This window comes from Oreochromis aureus, linkage group 9 (genome assembly GCF_013358895.1).
Source record: "Oreochromis aureus strain Israel breed Guangdong linkage group 9, ZZ_aureus, whole genome shotgun sequence".
Classification (NCBI taxonomy): Eukaryota; Metazoa; Chordata; class Actinopteri; order Cichliformes; family Cichlidae; genus Oreochromis; species Oreochromis aureus.
Window position 1 is genome coordinate 25566775 of NC_052950.1, and position 20429 is coordinate 25587203.

General features: G+C 39.6%; 1 protein-coding gene and 1 pseudogene across 1 annotated transcript in view; both read right to left on the bottom strand.

Annotated features, from left to right (window-relative positions):
• LOC116324432 (toll-like receptor 13) overlaps positions 1-20429 on the bottom strand; it is a 42688-nt gene that overhangs the window by 10198 nt on the left and 12061 nt on the right. The gene's annotated exons all lie outside the window — the stretch shown is intronic.
• On the bottom strand, positions 3636-18461 carry LOC120441925 (annotated as a pseudogene).

Sequence of the window (20429 nt, forward strand, 5' to 3'; positions counted from 1 at the left end):
GAAACATCTTTAAATGTAATCGTTTTAAATAAAGAGGTAAACTATACCCTTTGTGACTATGGGAAGCTAGTAGCTAATCCAGTGACTAAAAGTAAATCTGTCAGTTTTACATCAAGAGCCACATTTATCATGTGCGGTTTCATATTAAAGAAAAATCCTCAGCTTGACCAATGAACACATTAAAACCACTGAGTGAAGTCACAGTATCCATGTCCTCTACTTCAACTCTGTATACAGGAAGTGTGTCTTTTGTTTTCCATACCTGTGGTCAGGCCCTTCCTGTGAATATATGACGATGACTTACATATGAGAGGAATAGTACTTTAAAGGATAATTGAAGTTTATTTTAACCTGGTACATTTCTGACTAATGTCTGTCTGTGGGGGTGTGGTCCCTGGCTCCACTGCAGCGGAGGGTGGTATAGCAGGCTCAAGGGGCAGTGCTAGTCTGGCTGGCAGGGCAGCTGCTGCCACTCAGTAATCAGGTTCTCCCATTTTTCAGTGACGCTGGGACATGAAAATAGAGAGAAGTGTGGAGTGCAGAAGCAGCTGGAAAGCTGACTGCCCCGATGTCAAAACGACAAAAGAGAACGTTGTTGTGTAAAAAAAATCTACCGTCCTTTATAGTTCTATGACTTATGTTAATGCTGTACTTACCACCTCTGATGTAGAAATCCAGGAAAATTGTGTAGTTTTCAATACACAAACTTGTCATTATGTGAATTCCTTGTCCTTGGATCCTTGTCCTGTTAGCTGTTGGACAGATGGCCTCGCATTTGACTCGGAATACTTTGGTACATTCCTTTTGCTGTTCCTGTTTGTTTGAGTTATACAATATGATAGTATCTTTTATTGGGATTTATTATGGGATTCTGTCATAGCCTCATACCTGGCAAAAATGGAGGCAGCCAGGTTCATATGACCTAAAGAACAACAGATACATTAATGGAGGAATGCACCAGGTTGAAATAAATTGGAATTATATTTACAGTTTTGGACAATCTTTCATATCCCTTGTTTGTCCATAAAACACTAACAGCATGCAGACATTTCATGAGCATTCAGGATTTTAACTCTCAAGCTACAAAGTTGCCATTATGTCATTATATTTCATGCTTTTTAATGGGTGTGTTTGGACATACTATGCCTATACTATTTATTTGATCTGTGCTAGGAATTATATAAATATTTTTATGTAGGTGCTGTGAAAAAAAACTGGCCTGTGAAAAGTTATTTTAATCTAAGTCACAAAGTGACAAATATGCTCCAATTTCTCAGAAAGGGGCCAAATTCTGTGAAACTGTGTCTATTTTTTTATCTCTAAAGAGGGAACTAAACTAGACGCTGCAGTTTTCTGTTACTATTTATACACTTTGTGTCATGAAATGTCTGTTGTCCATAATACTATGACAACAATGCAAAAAAAAAAAAGAAATAAATCACGAAGGTGTGATAATGTAATTAATATTGTGAATCCTAAATAATTTCTTATGCAAAACGAGTTAAAACAATTCTTCATATAAAATATTTATTGGACAGCACATGAGTTTTACAAAACACTTTCTTAAAAAATTTCAGCAACACCGTAGAAAAAAAAAAAAAGTAAAGTCATATTTAAAAAAAAAGAAGAAGAAGAAGGAGGTACATCCTCTTTCAGTTCTAATGTTTCTAATATATCAGTACATAACAAAATGTCATGGCCTCAGCTGAACTTATTCCAATGTGTCATTATTTATTTAACAAAACTGAAGCCAAAATGGAGGAGAAGTGTGTTAAAAGTATACCCCATGATTCAGAAGCTTGTAGAATCAGCTTTAAGAGTAATAGCTTGATGAAATAAGTTTCTGTTTGAGTTTATCAGTCTCTCACAATAATGTAGAGTAATTTTTACCATCTCTTCTCGACAACCTTACAGCCCAGGTCACTGAGGTTTGAAAACAGCATTTACAAAGTCCTGCATTAAAGTTGGATTGTGGTTTGGATCATTGCAATAATTTGCTATAATCTGTTGTAGAGTTGCTGCTGTACATGGGATCCTTGTCCGGTTGCTTTAGCTCAGTGGTTCCCAAAGTGTGGGGCCCGCCCCCTAGGGGGGGCGCAGAGCTATTGCAGGGGGGGCGCGGCATGAAAAGGAAAAAAACAAAAACAAAAACAACGCTTGGACAATGCTAGCACGGGCGCCCACACAAACGCAAAGCAGGAGATGAAGCATTGCTGAATATGTTTCCAAACCAACTTCATTCTAAGCCAAAGACTAGAAAATATGGTGAAGCATATCTTCCCTTTGGTTTCACCTGCACAAGTGCTGAGGTAGGTCTCCCTGCAGAATTAGTTTTCCTGCATCGGGAGCAGCGCTGGGCTGTTCAAATCACGGACAAACAGTATCCCACAGTTGTTTATGTTTTTGAACCCATTTTGTAGAGGTTTTTTTGAAAAATGTATTGATAGCAATGTTGAACATTATTACACAGGAAAAAAACAACTACATGTAAAATAATTACACCGTGATGCCTCTGCCTTTCTAAATGCAGGGACAGTAATGACCTGTATATGTAAGCGTGTAAAATCTGCAGAGTCAGATTAACAGTATTTTGTCTCTATCTGCCATTCTGCAATTCATCTCATGTAAACAATAACGTGGCGCACAGTGTGACGTGAAAAAGGCACATACCTTTGACATTGCGTGACAAACTCTGTATTCCTTGTCCACACGTAAACGCAAAAAAAGGAGTTTTAAAAATCTCCGTTCTCGGTGATTCGATACGCCGTTTACATGTGCCCGAAACAGCTGCGCGTTCAAAAATACCCGTGTAGGTGCGGACGGAGCGTAAAAGAGTTGGTAGTTTATTTTCTTACTACCTGTAATTTATTGCAGATTATTTGTATTTGCTTAATTGTTTAATAAATGTTTGAGGTGTGAAATAAACCGCAATGGAGCAAAATATGGGTGTGTGTGGTTGAAGGATGTGTTTGTGCGTGTGCGTGCGCGCGTGCACGCGCGGGGGTGGGGGGGCGCGAACATTTTTCTTGTTAAACAAGGGGGGCCCAGCAAAAAAAGTTTGGGAACCACTGCTTTAGCTGTTGGACAGATGGCCTTGCATTTAAATCTAGAATACTTAGAGTCAAATGCGAGTCCTTACATACAGATATACATTCTTTTTGCTGTTCCTGTATGTTTATATCATCCAATATACTAGTATCTTTTTAAGACTAAAGTGAAGATTAAAAGTGTGATTCTGTAATAGCCCGATCAACTGCAAACTACAATGAATTCATCAAAGACAGAATATCTTTTTATTTGTTGTTTCTTCCATTTTTCTATTTCAAACGAAATGTAAACAGTTTGTGCAGACACAATAAACACATTAAGATTACAGAAATATCTGAATATTGTAACTCACTATTATGGAATAATTACAAACACACTTACAATAAAATCATAGCCTGGTAACTTCTGACTGACCTTTGACCTTTTTTCCAGGCACATTAAATGTGCATCTGTTATTATCAGATGTGAAATGGCAGAGCTCAGACGCTCAAAAACATTCAATTTCTGTTAAACAACAGGAAAACTGATTGAAAGAAAAAGCGCAAAATTGAGCGCTGAAAATCTGTGAAAATGTTCAACAAGGGTATACTTCAAACAAACGTATGGTGCCTTTGGTATTGAAGCAAATGAATTACACTTGTTGCTAAACAATTACTTTATATTTCCTTTTCATCATGGCGTGTTTGACACAGTGAGAAGTAACAACTCTGCTTCTGGATTTTCACTGGTCTCTAGAGCCTGCCGGAGTTTTTCCCAGAACAACTCTGTGTTCTTTGCAGCTCGTGGCCAGCTCAGGTAGGTTTTCTTCTTCAACATCTTCCTCATGCGGTGGTAGGGAGACAGCAGATAGCTGGGAATGTCATCCAGAAACACCAGGATAAGTACGTCCTTCTGCTCATCAAACAGACGAAAACTAAAGATGGAGAAAAAAGAAACTCAAGTGGTTTATGTCTTGAATTCATGAAGTCATTGTAACACAAAGACACAAAACTGATTCAAAAGAATAAAATGCTTTTTCAAATATTATTCAGTTCTGACTAGTAAGGCAAAGGTCTTGGGTAATCCTCAGAGTACAGAGGATTAACTGCAGAGGTAATGTATCTGTTGTAGATATGACAAAAGACATTCAGGCGTGTGCAGCAAGTTTGCTGGTGTAGCATTATTTTCCTTGAAAAACTTCCATCTAGTGGAAAAACTACTATCGATGAGTTTTTAAATTGAAAGGTAAATAACTAGGGTAAAAAACCTGCTAGAAAACCTGCAATCACATAAATGGGGAAGAGAACTGTAGTATGGTTCATGTTTAGTGCCTTGGGACAGGCGGGACCCAAACGCAGGACTGACAAACACAGAAGGATGAATTCAAAGAGGCAACTTTTATTGCGCTGAAGCAGAAAACAAACAAAACCTGGAACTCACAAAACAAAATCTAAACTGGAAACTGGAAGGCAAAGAACTAAAAGTTTAGAAAACAGGGAGCTAGATATTACCAGGGATGTGAAAAAACACAGAAAAAGTCACAGCACATGGGACGACATGACGACAGGCAGAGCAAAACACAGGGCTTAGATACACAAGAGAGTAAGGAAGGAATTAGACACAGGAGGAGAGCACAGCTGGGAGTAATCAGACATAACCAGACTGGGAGGAAGCAAAACTGAAAACCCTCACATAGCACACGAGACTATCAAAGTACAGGAAACATTCACAAAGATGCAGATTTGACACTGAGGCAACGAGACATGACTGAGGAGACATGGGGAACATGAAGACAAGAGTGACTAGACATGAAACGTTGAACACTGGGAAGGCAAAGTAACAGAAACCTAAAGAATATAACACCTGGAAAACAATAAATCGTGAAGAACAACAAATCCAAGAATATAACTTAAACTAGAATTACGGTGACAGTATGCCAATTGTTTATTGCTGGCTAACAGTTTCTTCTTATAAATTATTGCCTTTTTGTTAATTCATTAGGTAATAAAAACAAATTGTAAATTTCATTTGAAACAGTTATCAGAACATTTTCTAAACAAATTAGTGTAATTTTTAAAAACAAAATTGTTCAGTTTTGAAAAGAAAATTAGCTCCAAGGAAAAGCTTTTTTTTTATACATATTGTAGCGGGCCAGGGCTGTTCGGGGTTTTGTTATTACAGTTATGTTTGTGTTGTCATGTTGTTATGGTGACGGGTGACGCGCTCTCTCGGCGACTGTGTTTCTAGTGAGAGAGCGCCCTTTTTGTTGTTTTTTTGTTGCCGCGCTGAGGAGGGAGGTAGCGGCAGTGTTCTGGCGCAGAGAGAAATAAACGGCTGTGCTCCCAAGAAACCTCTGTCTCCTCCGTGTCTGAGCTTGCCACAATATTTAATACCAATATTATCATATTATGCCATTATTATTATTATTACTTATAACTGAGTTGTCAGTCACACCTCTAGATCTGTCCCTTTCTGCCCAGCAAAAATGAGTGTCCATCCATCCATCCATCCATCCATCCATCCATCTGTCCATCCATCCATCCATCCATCCATCCATCCATCCATCCATCCATCCATCCATCCATCCATCCATCCATCCATCCATCAATCCATCCATTCATTCATTCATTCATTCATTCAATTTCTTTTGCTTATCTGGGGCTGGGTCACAGAGACAGCAGCTTAAGTAAAGGAGCCCAGACCTCCCTCTTCCCGGCCACTCCCACCAGCTTGTCCAGGGGAATACCAAAACGTTCTCAGGCCAGCCGAGAGATGTAATCTCTCCAGTGTGTCCTGGGTTTGCCCGGGGCCTCCTCCCGGTGGGACATGCCCAGAACACCTCACCCAGGAGGCATCCTTGTCAGATACCCGGACCATGTCAACTGGCTCCTTTCAATGTGGAGGAACAGCAGCTCTACTCTAAGCTCCTCCCAGATGGCTGAGCTGCTCTATCTTTAATGGAGCGGCCAGGCACCCTTCGGAGACAGCTTATTTCCACTGCTTGTATCTGGGATCTCGTTCTTGTGATCACTACGCAAAGCTTGTGACCATAGGACCATAGGTGAGGGTAGGGATGTAGATCAACCGATAAATTGAGAGCTTCGTTTTTATGCTCAGCTCTCTCTTCACCACGATGAACTAGTACAGCGTCCACATCACTGCAGCTGCAGAACCAATCAGTCTGTCGATCTCCCCTCCCTTCTCCCCTCACTCGTAAACAAGACCCCAAGATACTTAAACTCTTCCCCTTGGGGCAGTCCCTGGCCCAGAGTGGGCACGAAACCCGTTTCCGGCTGAGGACCATGGCCTCAGATTGGAGATGCTGATTCTCATTCCCGGCGCTTCGCACTCAGCTGCGAATTGCTCCAGTTTAAGCTGGAGGCTGTCAACTGATGAAGCCAACAGAACCACATCAGCTGCGAAAAGCAGAGATGAGATTCTGAGACCACCCAAGTGGCAAACTCCCATGCACCCTCAAGCATCCTTGAGAGGGTAAACAGCTGGTCCAGTTTTCCACAACTGGGACAAAAACCGCATTGTTCTTCCTGTATCCAAGGTTCAAATAACAAAGGGACTCTCCTTTCCAGCACCCTGGTATAGACTTTCCCAGGGAGGCTGAGGAGTGTGTCCACCTGTAGTTGAAACACACCCTCCAGTTCCCCTTCTTGAAGATGGTAACCACCATCTCAGTCTGCCAATCCAGAGGTACCAACTAGAGATGGACCGATCCGATATTACGTATCGGTATCGGTCCGATACTGACCTAAATTACTGGATCGGATATCGGCGAGAAATAAAAAATGTAATCCGATCCATTAAATATCAAAAAAGCACCTCACAAAACTTGCGACACGGTGTAACTCGGCTCATAACCTTAGCACCTTGCAGCAGTATGCCTCACGTGTCAGAGCAGCTGTGTGTATTTGTAGCCTCACTACCAAACCAGCATTTCATCTCCGAGGAAGTTATCCCAGAGAGAAGTAAAGCAAGTGTGTAAGTTCATCTCTGAATGTTTGTAAAGCGTACCCACGTTAAGCTTAACAACCGATATATGGAGCGACTGCCTCTCTCTCCCTCACCTTCCTGCGGCTACTTCAATCGTGAAACTGCTTAATGATCAGCTGATCGGCTTTTCTGTCGCAAGTCTGTCTCTCTTCTTTGTTTTTGGCCCACTTTGCACCAGAAAGAGGAAACCAGCGGCTGAACAACAGCAGAACGTTTAAGCTTGATAAGCTGTTGTTAGAATTTATTTAATATTACTTTCTACACCAGGATCCTTTTCACGTAGCTGACCGCTGGTAACTGTGCAGGGGCGGATCTAGCAAAGTGTAGCCAGGGGGCCGACAGGGCATGAACAGGGAAAAGGGGCACAAAGACATACTTTTCTTTCTTATTCTCATTTAAAATGTCTAGCTTTTAATAAATAATTATCTGAATCTTACACCCAAAGTTTTAATCTGATGTAAAATGTATAGAAGTCCATTACTGTATATAGTAACTGTTAAGTCTAATATACCCTAGTAAGCTATAGTACTTTTTCCTTTGGGAAGGTACCATCTGTGAATTCTGCAATTCTGTTGAAGAAAGATGTTGAATCTATTTAATTATTCTTGAAAAATAATTTATTTCTGTGCATTTTTTTTCACGCTGCATCAAATTAAAGTTGATTACATCGATTAAGCATCATGAGGTGGAGGGTGGGGGTGGTTCCCTATTTTTTTTGTTGGGAGTTTGCAACCCTATTAGCTAGGTTGCTTAATATTTCTGCTAAGTACTCTTTAAAATACCAGAATAGGGAGGATGGAGTAGGTTTAAGTTTATTAGATTGATCAGTGTTGCTGAACTATGAAATATTTTGGGCACAGTGTATTTTTTACATACAGGTATAACAGAATAGCTTTAGTGTTGTTGTTTATTTAAACCTGAGTATGAACTTGTACAAAATGCAGCAATATATTAAAAAAACAGTTTTATTGATTAAAAAACACAGTATATCGGATTCATATCGGTATCGGCCGATATCCAAATTTATGATATCGGTATCGGTATCGGACATAAAAAAGTGGTATCGTGCCATCTCTAGTACCAACCCTGATCTCCATGCAACATTGTCGAGAGCTTTCAGGAGTTCAGGGCAAACTTCATTCACTCCAGGGGCCCTGCCGCCAAGGAATGGTTTAACTGCCTCAGTAATCTCACCCTCGGAGATAGATGAGTTGACCCCCTCATCCCCAGACCCTGCTTCCTCTAAGGAAGACATGTCAGTGGGATTTAGGAGGTCCTTCAAGCATTCTTTCTACTGCCCATTTACTGTCCTCAGTCAAAGTCAGCTGTGCTCGACCACACTATACACAGTGCAGGTTGAACACTGCTTTCCCCTCCTGAGTCACCTGACAGTTTGCCAGATTCTCTTTGAGGCAGTCCAAAAGTCTTTTTCCATGACCTCTACGATCTCCATCCACACCTGAGTTTTTGCTTCAGCCACTACCGGAGCGGTGTTCCGGTTGGCCTGTTGGTACTTATCAGTGGCCTCGGAAGTCCCACAGCCTAACCAAGCCCAATTAGACTCCTTCTTTAGCCTGATGGTTTCCTTCCACTCTGGTGTCCACCATTTGGTTCAATGGTTACCACCACAACAGGCATCAATCAGCAATGGAGGTGCTGAACATGGTCCTTTCAGACTCAACGTCCCGAGTCCCCAAGAAGGTTGGGTACTCTAGTGTTCGGCGCATGACCGCCGATGACAGTCAGGACCCATTCCAAGACCCAGTATACAGGCAGCAAACCAACAGGGATACTAAGATACCCACCCCAGCCTGCTGCCACTCACCAAGGGCAACTCCAGAGTGACTGCCTCTCCAGGAGACTGGTTCTGGAGCCCAAGCCAATGCATTGAGGTGACCCCTGAATATAACAAGCTGGTACCTCTAAATCTCACGCACTAGTGCAGACTCCTTCCCCACCAGATAGGTGTCATTGCATGTCCCAATTCTTAGTCTTGGTAGCTAGGGATCAGTCTGCCGGGGACCCCCCCCCCCCGGAGGGTGTGCCCATGTACCTCTGTTCGACTGTGGCTAGCCAGGCCCCATGGACTAAGGCCCAGCCATCAGATGCTCGCCCTTGGGCACCCTTCCTGGGCCTGGCTCCAGGGTGGGGCTCCCGTAACCCTATCACGGGCAGGGTGAACTATTACCTCGATCTTCTGCTCATAGGGGCTTTTGAATTGCTCTTTTTTCTGGTCCCTCACCCAGGACCAATTTGCCATAGGATACCCTACTAGGGGACAAAAGAAGCCCCCGACAACATAGCCCCTGGGATTCCTGGGGCACACAGACCCCTCCACCATGATACGTTAGTAATTCGCAAAGGGACAAAATGAGTGTTTTCAATTAAATTAGTTCAAATTCCTCAAACTCCCATGTGCTTTAATGCCAATGTGTTGTGCCTTCAGAGATGCTCTTCTGCATATCTTGTTTGTAACAAGTGGTTGATTGAGTTACTGTTCACTTCATATGAGCTTAAAGTAGTCTGCTCATTCTCCTCTGACCATCAACAAGGCATTTTTACCCAGAAAACTTCCACTCAATAGATATTTTATCTTTTAGACCTTTCTCTGCAAACCCCAGAGATGGTTGTGTGGGGAAAATACCAGTAGATCAGCAGTTTCTGAAACACTCAAATCAAAAACCATGCCACTTTCACTCACTTATATCTACATGATTAAATGCTTGAATTGTGATTGGATGATTAGATATTTGTCTTAATTAAGTGTGGTGTATCTACACATGAGTCTAGATACACTACAAAGTCACACTACATACCACAGTATATACAATACATTGCCTGAAGGAGCCAACAGATTACCTGGCTGCCTGGATCTCTCTGGAGCACCATTCACTCTCAAGGTATTTGTGACTGATAACACAAATGGTCTTCCGACTTCCATAAATGGCATCCGTGATGTTATCTATGATGAGCTTCCCTGAGAAGAGAAAATGTTACACTCAGTGGCTGTCCTTAGTAATTCATGTAAGTACTGTGGTGACACCCTCTGAAGTACATATGAACAGTGTTGGGCAAGTTACTTTAAAAAAAGTAATTAATTATAATTACTAGTTACATCTTCAAAAAAGTAACTAAGTTAGTAACTGAGTTACAAAAGTCTAAATGTAATTAATTACTTGAAAAGTAACTATTGCATTACTTTAAAAAAATGTTTAACCCTCTGGGGTCCAGGGTATAATTGGCCATTATTGATTACTTTTGATTTTACCTCTACATTTCACCTTTAAAAACTATTTACTTTGCCTTGTTTGGTATCACTCTTTTCAGCAAAACCTCACGTGTCTGAATTTGCAGTTATGTTTTCATTTTGACATACTGTATTAACACAATTGATCTAAAATCAGACAAAAAACATAAAATCCGAGTAGAAAAAGTTATATTTTTCACCGTAACAACCACAAACATGATTATTGAATCATATTTCATAACTTTAAATGCAAATATAAATTGTCAATTTTAAAATCCTATGCACAAGTTTTGTAAACAACAAAGTTATTTGCAGCCATTTACCTTTTTTAAATAAACACTTCAAACTATTTACATAACCATCAGGTTTTCTGCATTCAATAAGATGCCACACAAATTATTTGTGCAAGTCCAAAAAAATAATTTCTGTCCATTATAAAGGAGAACATCACAGCCTGATACCTGCAGGTCTGACAGCAGCAGGTGTATCACTCCTCCTGTTTTTTACCTGGAGACAGCAGTCGCCTCATTGTTCTGACACACAACACAAAACTATCCACAACACTACAGACTAACTACACAAGACAACACATTAACTACACACTCCAAACACGCTAAACGTCACAAATCTCTCACATCTCAAAACTCGCTCTCTCTTTTTTTGCTGTCTTTCTTCTCTCTCTCTCTCTCTCTCTCGTCACTACTCCTAAAACTCCCCGTCTTCCTAAACAACCAAATGTCATGTTGCCATATCATTTTTTGATTGGTTGACATGGTACATTTTTCCACCAAAACGAACGGGTTGTTTTTTGGGGTTTTTTTTTTTTGGTCATAAGCAGAGAGTGCTTGCTAGCGCTGTCCTTACACAGTAAACATGACGAAACTATTAAGGAAACAACACGCGTATATATTATTTATCATGACTCTGGTTTTACGTGGCCTATCAACACAATTTAAAAACTGGTATAGATCACCTTTTTGCTTTGTCATCTTAAAGTGGTCGTGTGATTGGCTTACCATGACTACTTTATTCTTCCTCAGTCAAACAGCAGCACTCATGCGATTGTTTTGCCCCTTAGCTCCAGGTGTTGTGCCAAAAAGTGATTGTCTACCAGAAAGTGATTGCCACCCACGGGAGCGCGTGCAGCTGCTTAAAGCTGGATTACTTATGTAGACCGCTACTTCCGTGCAACTGATATAAGATGCGGTAAGCTGAACACAGCTTCAACCGTCTGTTTGTTGAAAAATAGTAACGTGACCGCACCTCATTTTCTTGTTAGTAACGGTATTGGCATTGTAACGATAGGAATAGTAATTAGTTAGATTACTCGTTACTGAAAAAAGTAACGCCGTTACTTGTAACGCCGTTATTCCCATCACTGCATATGAAAGTATCTTGAGGTATTGTTAGGTTAGGTCTGCACTTGCAGGCCTCGCTGACTCAGAGACTTATCCCCATGAACAAAGCAAGACACTCAGAGCTCAGTCCATTCAACTTGCAAGGGAAGTCGGTCGAATCAGGATCTTGGAACTGAAAGCTCCTCACCAGATCACAGCCAACTCCTAAAAACCAGCGTCCCCTCGCAGCCTTTTATTCAGTGACACACAACCATTATAAAACCCATATCGTATGTCATAAAAGCTAAGGCACTGTGTGTGTGCATGTGTGTGTGTGTCTGTGTGCATGTGTGCGTGTGTGTGTCTCTGTATACGTGACTTCCTGCTGGTCATAAAAGGGTCTTCTCCCCTCACCCCTGTACATGGCTTAACTCCTTTAACGGTCCACCATATACAAGCACAGGTGAGCCCATAAATGGCAGGAAGTAAACATTCCTTACTAAATAAGCGAACCAAAACCTTACATGCAATTGCCTGCAGTTAAACACCATAGCTAATAGCATCCCCCACCATCCTACATGTAGGGGAGGGACAGAAAAATATCTGAACTTGCAGTTCAAGACAACGTTTGCAATTTTAAGCACAAAAAGGACAGCTTTTATAAAAAGTACTCCAACAGGTATCTGCTGTTAGGTAGTCTCACTATCTATCTATCCATACATTTTTTAGTTCACAGAGGCCTATTCCAATTAAGTTAAAGTCCATTTGAATGTATGTATTTGAAATGTGGGAGAAGTTGGAGAATCCACACATGCATAGGAAGAACAGGAAATGTAAAGGTCTTTTGCATTTGATGCTTTGTTGAGCTGTATGTCCAGATTTTGCTCTTTTGCACCCTCTGGTGGTGAACTATGGAAGGTAGAGCTGTTTGCAGTTTGGGTCTCCACCCAGCCACTTTTTTGCTAGCACACATGGTGTCTGCATGCTGCAGCTTGTGGTTAGCTCCACACATGGAGAAAATAATGTTCAAAGTTAGAAAAAGAAAAGAAATAAGTGAGAAAAAAGATGGAGAAATAGATAATAAGGCCATAAAGGACTATTTAGTCCCTCCTGGATGTCAGCTCACAAGGTTTGTGTACTTTAAAAGTTTTATTTTCTGTTATTAAGGACTTTTGATTGATTGATACCAAGTACAAGAGTGCATTTTGATGTGATGTTTTTTGTTTTATTGTTTTCGTCCGTGACCTGTTCTCATGGGTTGTCAAGACCAGAATAAACCCTGTTTTATAACTGTACATCGTGCCTACGTCAATCTTTGAGGGTGCTACAGGAAACCTCCAACGAGACAGGCCCGAGCTAGCGGGTTCAAACCCAGAACTTTTATACCGTCCAGCAACAGTGCTGTAAAGCCACTGACCCTTAATTAATGGTAAATTTTATAATAGCAATTTTTAAAATGTAAATTAAACTGTATGCAACTTCAATAAGGAAGATCTGCTGTCATGCTTCTGCCTGCTGTCCTGGGTGTTGGTTGCCAGTCTGTTTATTGCATCACTACAACTTTCCCATACTGTCACTCTCAATACTGATATCCTTATCGTGCAACCTGATCTTCTTGCCTGCATTCTTTGAACCAGTCAGCCACCGCACTGTGTGGTTTAAACTTATGCTCAACATCAGTCTTCCTTTCAGACTCTGATCCGTGCAACCCACCTCCTCCCTATCACCACCTTGCCCAAATCTCTCAGAGCAAAACACCAGTACCTAGACTCCAGGGGGCCCTGCCCTGAATCCTGTCACTAATGGGATTCTGTTCTTCCATGACAAGTCACTGATGCTTAATCACCAAATACACTGATTAATTTTACTGTACCAATGAATCATGTTCATTACTTCCAAATGATCTCCCCTAATTGAACTGACACCGATAAACCTTTGATTAAGGCCATGCAAAGCTACTGTAGTTTTGTCAACAAATTAAAATTTAGTTACTAGGGTGTCTAAATGTGAAAAACAGAAAATAAAAGAAAGAAAATGTTAACTTTGTTGGACAAGTAGGTTGAGGATCACCAAAACAAATGTTCTAGATTTAATTGCTCTATATATAGTTTTTTAATCTGGAATGAAGTGATGGGCAGACAAAAACAGACTAACTGAGAGATATTTTCAAGTCAAACAATCACCATTTAACTTTGAACTCAAGCCTGCGGTCTTACCTGGTTCAAAGTCTCGATGGTGTAGACACAGTCTCCAGCCCTGTTCTCCTTCCAGTTTTGGTAAGAGCTTGTCAATGACCCAAGGCTCATCGTGGGTGTTATAGGAGATAAAGGCGTCGTACTGATGAGGAGTTTTCTTGTTTTTGTGCTTTTTGTCAAAGAACCAAGCTATGAACAGGTAATAGGCATAGACCAGGTGCAATCTCATAAAATGGTAAGTGAAGGACACCACCATCAAGCATAGGATTGCACATGTGGTGCAGAGAAAGCAAATAAAGCCCATGTCAACTGAGCAGAAGCGAGTGTTGAAGTCCAACAGCTTCTTACTTTTGAATTCTTGGGGATAGTTGCACGTAAAGTTATATGCATCATAAACTTGAGTTTTGCTGTCATTTATTGCCCATGAGAGAAACCAGCTGTTATCACAGTTGCAGGTGAATCCATTGCCCTGAAGGTCCAGATAAGTCAGAGCTGGTAGGGATTTTATATCTTCTTTGCGGATAACTGAATATAAATTCTGTCTTGCCTGTAGAAACTCCAGCTTTGTGAGGTTGGCATGTATAAGGAAGTCTAGAGAGTAAAGACCTGTCCTGGATATGTAAAGGCTTTTAAGGTTTGGAATTGGGAAAACAGATCTGGAGGAGTTCTTTAAGTTCATTTGAAGAAAGTTCAAGTAATTGCAGCTGTGGCGTGTAAACAAAGGTGTCTTTGTCCAGAGACGCAATACGGATATTCCTGGCTTTGAAACTCAAAAGATTGGTCAAACCTTGCAAAAAGTTTACAGGCAGATAACTATGCAACCTGTGGTGTTGTGAAAAAACAAGCAGTTCCTCCAGATGGGACAGCTGAGAAAATGGAGGATCAGGCAAATTTCTACTTTCATTATAATTGATATGATTTTCACTCAAATCCAGTGTTCTTAATTTAATCAGAGGACTGAAAATACCTTTTTGTAGTTTATCTTGTTTAATAGAGTTCCGTTGTAGATGAAGGCGGGTAAGATTTGTCAGTCCTACAAAACTCTTGTGATCAAGAATTTCTATTTGATTTTGGTCTAATGACAAGTTCTGGAGGGAATGTAAGCCTTTAAATTCATCCTTTTTGATAGCAGTGAGTTTGTTTATATTTAAATACAGGTATCTAAGTTTTGGCAAGTGTTCTTTGAAAGCACCGTTCAATTTAGTTATTTGGTTTGTCTGTAATTTTAGAGTTTCTAATCCTTTTAAATCCTTGAAAAGACACGGTTTCAGAGCTGTGATTGAATTCTGATAAAGATAAAGCTTTCTGAGCTTTGTCTGATTGGTGAAATCATGGCAGTCCAGTGTGCTGATGTTATTGGTGCTGAGATCCAGCTCTGAAAGAGTTGGTAGATTCCTTGTTGCAGCTGGAACCAATGGAAGTCTGTTTTTACTCAGCGTTAAAATCCTTAAATTTTTAAGGGATCTGAAAGCATCATCATGGATATATTTTATTTTGTTGTCTGTCAAAACTAACTCAGTTACATTAATACACAACTTAAACAAGTATGCATTAACAAAGCTGAGCTTATTGCTTCGAAGCTGCAGAGTCCTCATTGTTGGGATGGTGCAGGAAATGTTGATCAATGCGGTCAGGTTATGTGTCATTGCATTCATTCTCAGAATAGTTAATGATGAGTTCACTGACTCTAACAACCTTTCCATGTCACCAAGACCCAAATGAAGCTCACTAATGTCAAGAGTAGTAACACGACTTAGAAATGTCTTGTTTTGCACGTCCCATATCATTTGTTTCTTTCTGGCCGGGCTCCCAATTTTAAACCAGGTGAGATTTGGAAAACATCGGCAGTGATCCTGAAGACTGCGAGGGATTTTTCGACAAATCAAGGTACTGAAGTTCTAATGATTTGTTTGTCAGTTCAAATGACTGAAAAGTGGTTAAATCATTGTTGCTTATTACCAGCTCCCGTAGATGTGGCAGATGTTGCAATATAAATTGAACTTTTGTAATGTGGTGCAGTTTGTTATGAGAAATGTCCAGAAGTTTTAAACTTGTCATGGACTTAAAAGATGTGGATGCCACTTGCTTAATGCGATTTCGATTAATTCTTAGCTCAGTGAGGCGACTCAAGCCATCAAAAACATTTTCTCCCAGTGTAACAAGTTTGTTATTATTTAGATTTAATGTCTTAAGAGAACTTAGACCGGCAAACGCATCACTTTCTATCTGTGAAATGTTGTTGATATTAAGGTCTAACCACGTCAAATTTACTAGATCTTTGAAGTCTGATGCATGTATTGTTGAAATTCTGTTAGAAGATAAATCAAGGCCTGTCACAGTTGAGGGAATATCTCCAGGAACAGCTCTGAGTTTACTCCCGATGCATATAACCGTACTGTAGCTGATTCTGCAAGTCTTCAGGGAAAATCCATCAACTGGTGCAATGAAATTGATGATGCACAGCATGTAAAAAATAATGCATGATTTGCAACATTTTGTTCCTCTTTCTAATTTGGTTTGTTCCTCTTCCAATCCAGGATCCATTTTTAATCTTTGTAACAAACAGGAAAGCCCAGCGCAGACAACCAGAAAATATAAACTATAGTCCACTGTCCATAGTCCACTGAATTTAACTGCCTCAGACAATCCTGGGAAGCCAAAAACAAAAAAACAAAAAGAAACAAAAATTAAGGAATCAATTAGAAAACAAACTGCAAAGAGTAAAAAATATCTTATTCATCTTACAACCAATACAAAAATGCATCAAGACCTCTTTATTCCAAATTTATGACATGCGCTGTGTCACATTAGGATGGAACTATCATCCAGAAATCTTTGTGTTGTACTGGACACTTTCCACCAACTTCTATCTGTTATTTCTGTCCTATTTTAATATTAGAAAAAAAAGTGAAAGTAGCCAAGAGAAGATTTGGAGAAGTTTAGACATCTTCAAAATATGGTGTGCATGCAGGCTTGAAGTGTTTAATGGAGTAAGATGTATCTTGATCTTTATCTTGAGTCACTCCTCATTTCTTGATATTTTACCAGGAAAATGGAACTAGCTCCACCTAATTATTGAAAGTTGATGTTTGTCTGACCCCCTTTATACTTCAACAAGCCCAAACTCTTTTAGGCAAGCTTTTTCATAACTTATGTAAGTAGCCTTCAGGAACGATGTTGAGGCTCTGTAAAGGCCAGTGCATGACTGTACTGTTCCACTCTGTGTTTTTTTCTATTCTGCTTCACTGCTTTACTCCACTGGCAGTGGACTTTTGGATCACTGTCATGCTGAAAAATGAAGTGTTGCAAATAAGATGTTTCTGTATGGTACTACAGGATGGATCAAATTCTTGAGGTACCCAAATCATAACAAAACCTTTACTCTGTTTTACAGATGGCTGTAGACACTCATTGTTGTATCTCTCCTGACCTCCTCTGTACATCCTGACAATGTGAACCACATTTTAAAAATCTGCAGTCATCATTTCATAAGACCTGTAGCAACTGATTTTCAGTTCAGTTCTTCAGTTCTTCTTGTGTAATTTGTCAGCCGTTTCTCACGCTTTCTCTTCCTCAAGAATTGGTTCTTCACATCAACCCTTTTTTTCAGTTTTGTACAGACATGACTTTTAGATACTGTTCATAGGATGTACATAGTTTTACTAACTTTCTCAAATTTTTAAAGACATGCTGCACAGCCGGCTGAGATATGTCAAGTATTCAGCTAGTAGCTCTTTGGGAGTCGCCTTACTGGTGCAAAAATACAATTTGTGCCAGTCAAACTGTGGTTCCTTTGACATTTTTCAAAGATTCAACTAAAGAAATGGGAACAAATTGTGTTTTTTGGAAACAGCCAGTAACAGAGAACCAATTTAAAATGAGTCCTTTGCTCAGCTGTCTGTTTTGTGTAGACAGAGCTAGGCGCCTTTTTCTTCCTTGAATGTGTCATAGGTCAGTGTTAAGTGAGTTAACCATAAAAAGAAGCAAAAACTCTGAAAAGTCGGGTACAAAGACTGGAAGGAAAATGAATAAAAAAGCTGCTAATGTCCAAAGAAGAACATTTAAAGCCCTTCAGAAAGCACAAAAACTGCTGCTCAAGACTATTTAAAAAGAAAGTACAAGAAAGTCTTTGTCCTTAAAAGGACCATAATAAAGAAACGAGGCGTGGGTAAGACTTTGTTGCCAATTTTGCAACAGATTTTGACAAATATTACTCATTCTGAGACTATTACCAGCCTCTCCTATTTCTATTGCACCTTCCAGATTTACTAAAACAGAAATACATTTTACAGCACAAGTTTCTTAAAATCAATATGAAGCAGTCTCCAGAAGTCTAAAACCATAATTAACATATGTGATATTTCATGTGAACCTCGACATAAAGCAATAAAAAGAAATATAATTGCATAAAGTGAACACATAAATAAATAATAAGGCTACTGTTCCAACCCTAGTTGTCATACATTTGTAGCTTAATTCAGATTTGGACCCACACAGAGGCGTGAAGAACAAATGAAATCTTTGAAAAAACTTACTGAAGTTAAATGAAGACTTGTTGAAAAAAAAAAACTGTGGTAGATAATCCAATCCAACAGCAAATCAAAGAGACAAAGTGACCAAGGAATGAGACATGAAGCACGAAGTGCTGAAATGATGTAGGAAAGGCAGGAGAACAGGTTGGTAAACAGGGTGGGCTGACAAGTGACAGGGCTATAAACACACACAAAGAGCTGAACCAATGGGCTATGAAGGCAAAACAGGAAACATCTTTAAATGTAATCGTTTTAAATAAAGAGGTAAACTATACCCTTTGTGACTATGGGAAGCTAGTAGCTAATCCAGTGACTAAAAGTAAATCTGTCAGTTTTACATCAAGAGCCACATTTATCATGTGCGGTTTCATATTAAAGAAAAATCCTCAGCTTGACCAATGAACACATTAAAACCACTGAGTGAAGTCACAGTATCCATGTCCTCTACTTCAACTCTGTATACAGGAAGTGTGTCTTTTTGTTTTCCATACCTGTGGTCAGGCCCTTCCTGTGAATATATGACGATGACTTACATATGAGAGGAATAGTACTTTAAAGGATAATTGAAGTTTATTTTAACCTGGTACATTTCTGACTAATGTGTCTGTGGAGGGGGTGTGGTCCCTGGCTCCACTGCAGCGGAGGGTGGTATAGCAGGCTCAAGGGGCAGTGCTAGTCTGGCTGGCAGGGCAGCTGCTGCCACTCAGTAATCAGGTTCTCCCATTTTTTCAGTGACGCTGGGACATGAAAATAGAGAGAAGTGTGGAGTGCAGAAGCAGCTGGAAAGCTGACTGCCCCGATGTCAAAACGACAAAAGAGAACGTTGTTGTGTAAAAAAATCTACCGTCCTTTATAGTTCTATGACTTATGTTAATGCTGTACTTACCACCTCTGATGTAGAAATCCAGGAAAATTGTGTAGTTTTCCAATACACAAACTTGTCATTATGTGAATTCCTTGTCCTTGGATCCTTGTCCTGTTAGCTGTTGGACAGATGGCCTCGCATTTGACTCCGGAATACTTTGGTACATTCCTTTTGCTGTTCCTGTATGTTTGAGTTATACAATATGATAGTATCTTTTTATTGGGATTTATTATGGGATTCTGTCATAGCCTCATACCTGGCAAAAATGGAGGCAGCCAGGTTCATATGACCTAAAGAACAACAGATACATTAATGGAGGAATGCACCAGGTTGAAATAAATTGGAATTATATTTACAGTTTTGGACAATCTTTCATATCCCTTGTTTGTCCATAAAAACACTAACAGCATGCAGACATTTCATGAGCATTCAGGATTTTAACTCTCAAGCTACAAAGTTGCCATTATGTCATTATATTTCATGCTTTTTTAATGGGTGTGTTTGGATATACTATGCCTATACTATTTATTTGATCTGTGCTAGGAATTATATAAATATTTTTATGTAGGTGCTGTGAAAAAAAACTGGCCTGTGAAAAAGTTATTTTAATCTAAGTCACAAAGTGACAAATATGCTCCAATTTCTCAGAAAGGGGCCAAATTCTGTGAAACTGTGTCTATTTTTTTATCTCTAAAGAGGGAACTAAACTAGACGCTGCAGTTTTCTGTTACTATTTATACACTTTGTGTCATGAAATGTCTGTTGTCCATAATACTATGACAACAATGCAAAAAAAAGAAATAAATCACGAAGGTGTGATAATGTAATTAATATTGTGAATCCTAAATAATTTCTTATGCAAAACGAGTTAAAACAATTCTTCATATAAAATATTTATTGGACAGCACATGAGTTTTACAAAACACTTTCTTAAAAAATTTCAGCAACACCCGTAGAAAAAAAAAGTAAAGTCATATTTAAAAAAAGAAGAAGAAGAAGGAGGTACATCCTCTTTCAGTTCTAATGTTTCTAATATATCAGTACATAACAAAATGTCATGGCCTCAGCTGAACTTATTCCAATGTGTCATTATTTATTTAACAAAACTGAAGCCAAAATGGAGGAGAAGTGTGTTAAAAAGTATACCCCATGATTCAGAAGCTTGTAGAATCAGCTTTAAGAGTAATAGCTTGATGAAATAAGTTTCTGTTTGAGTTTATC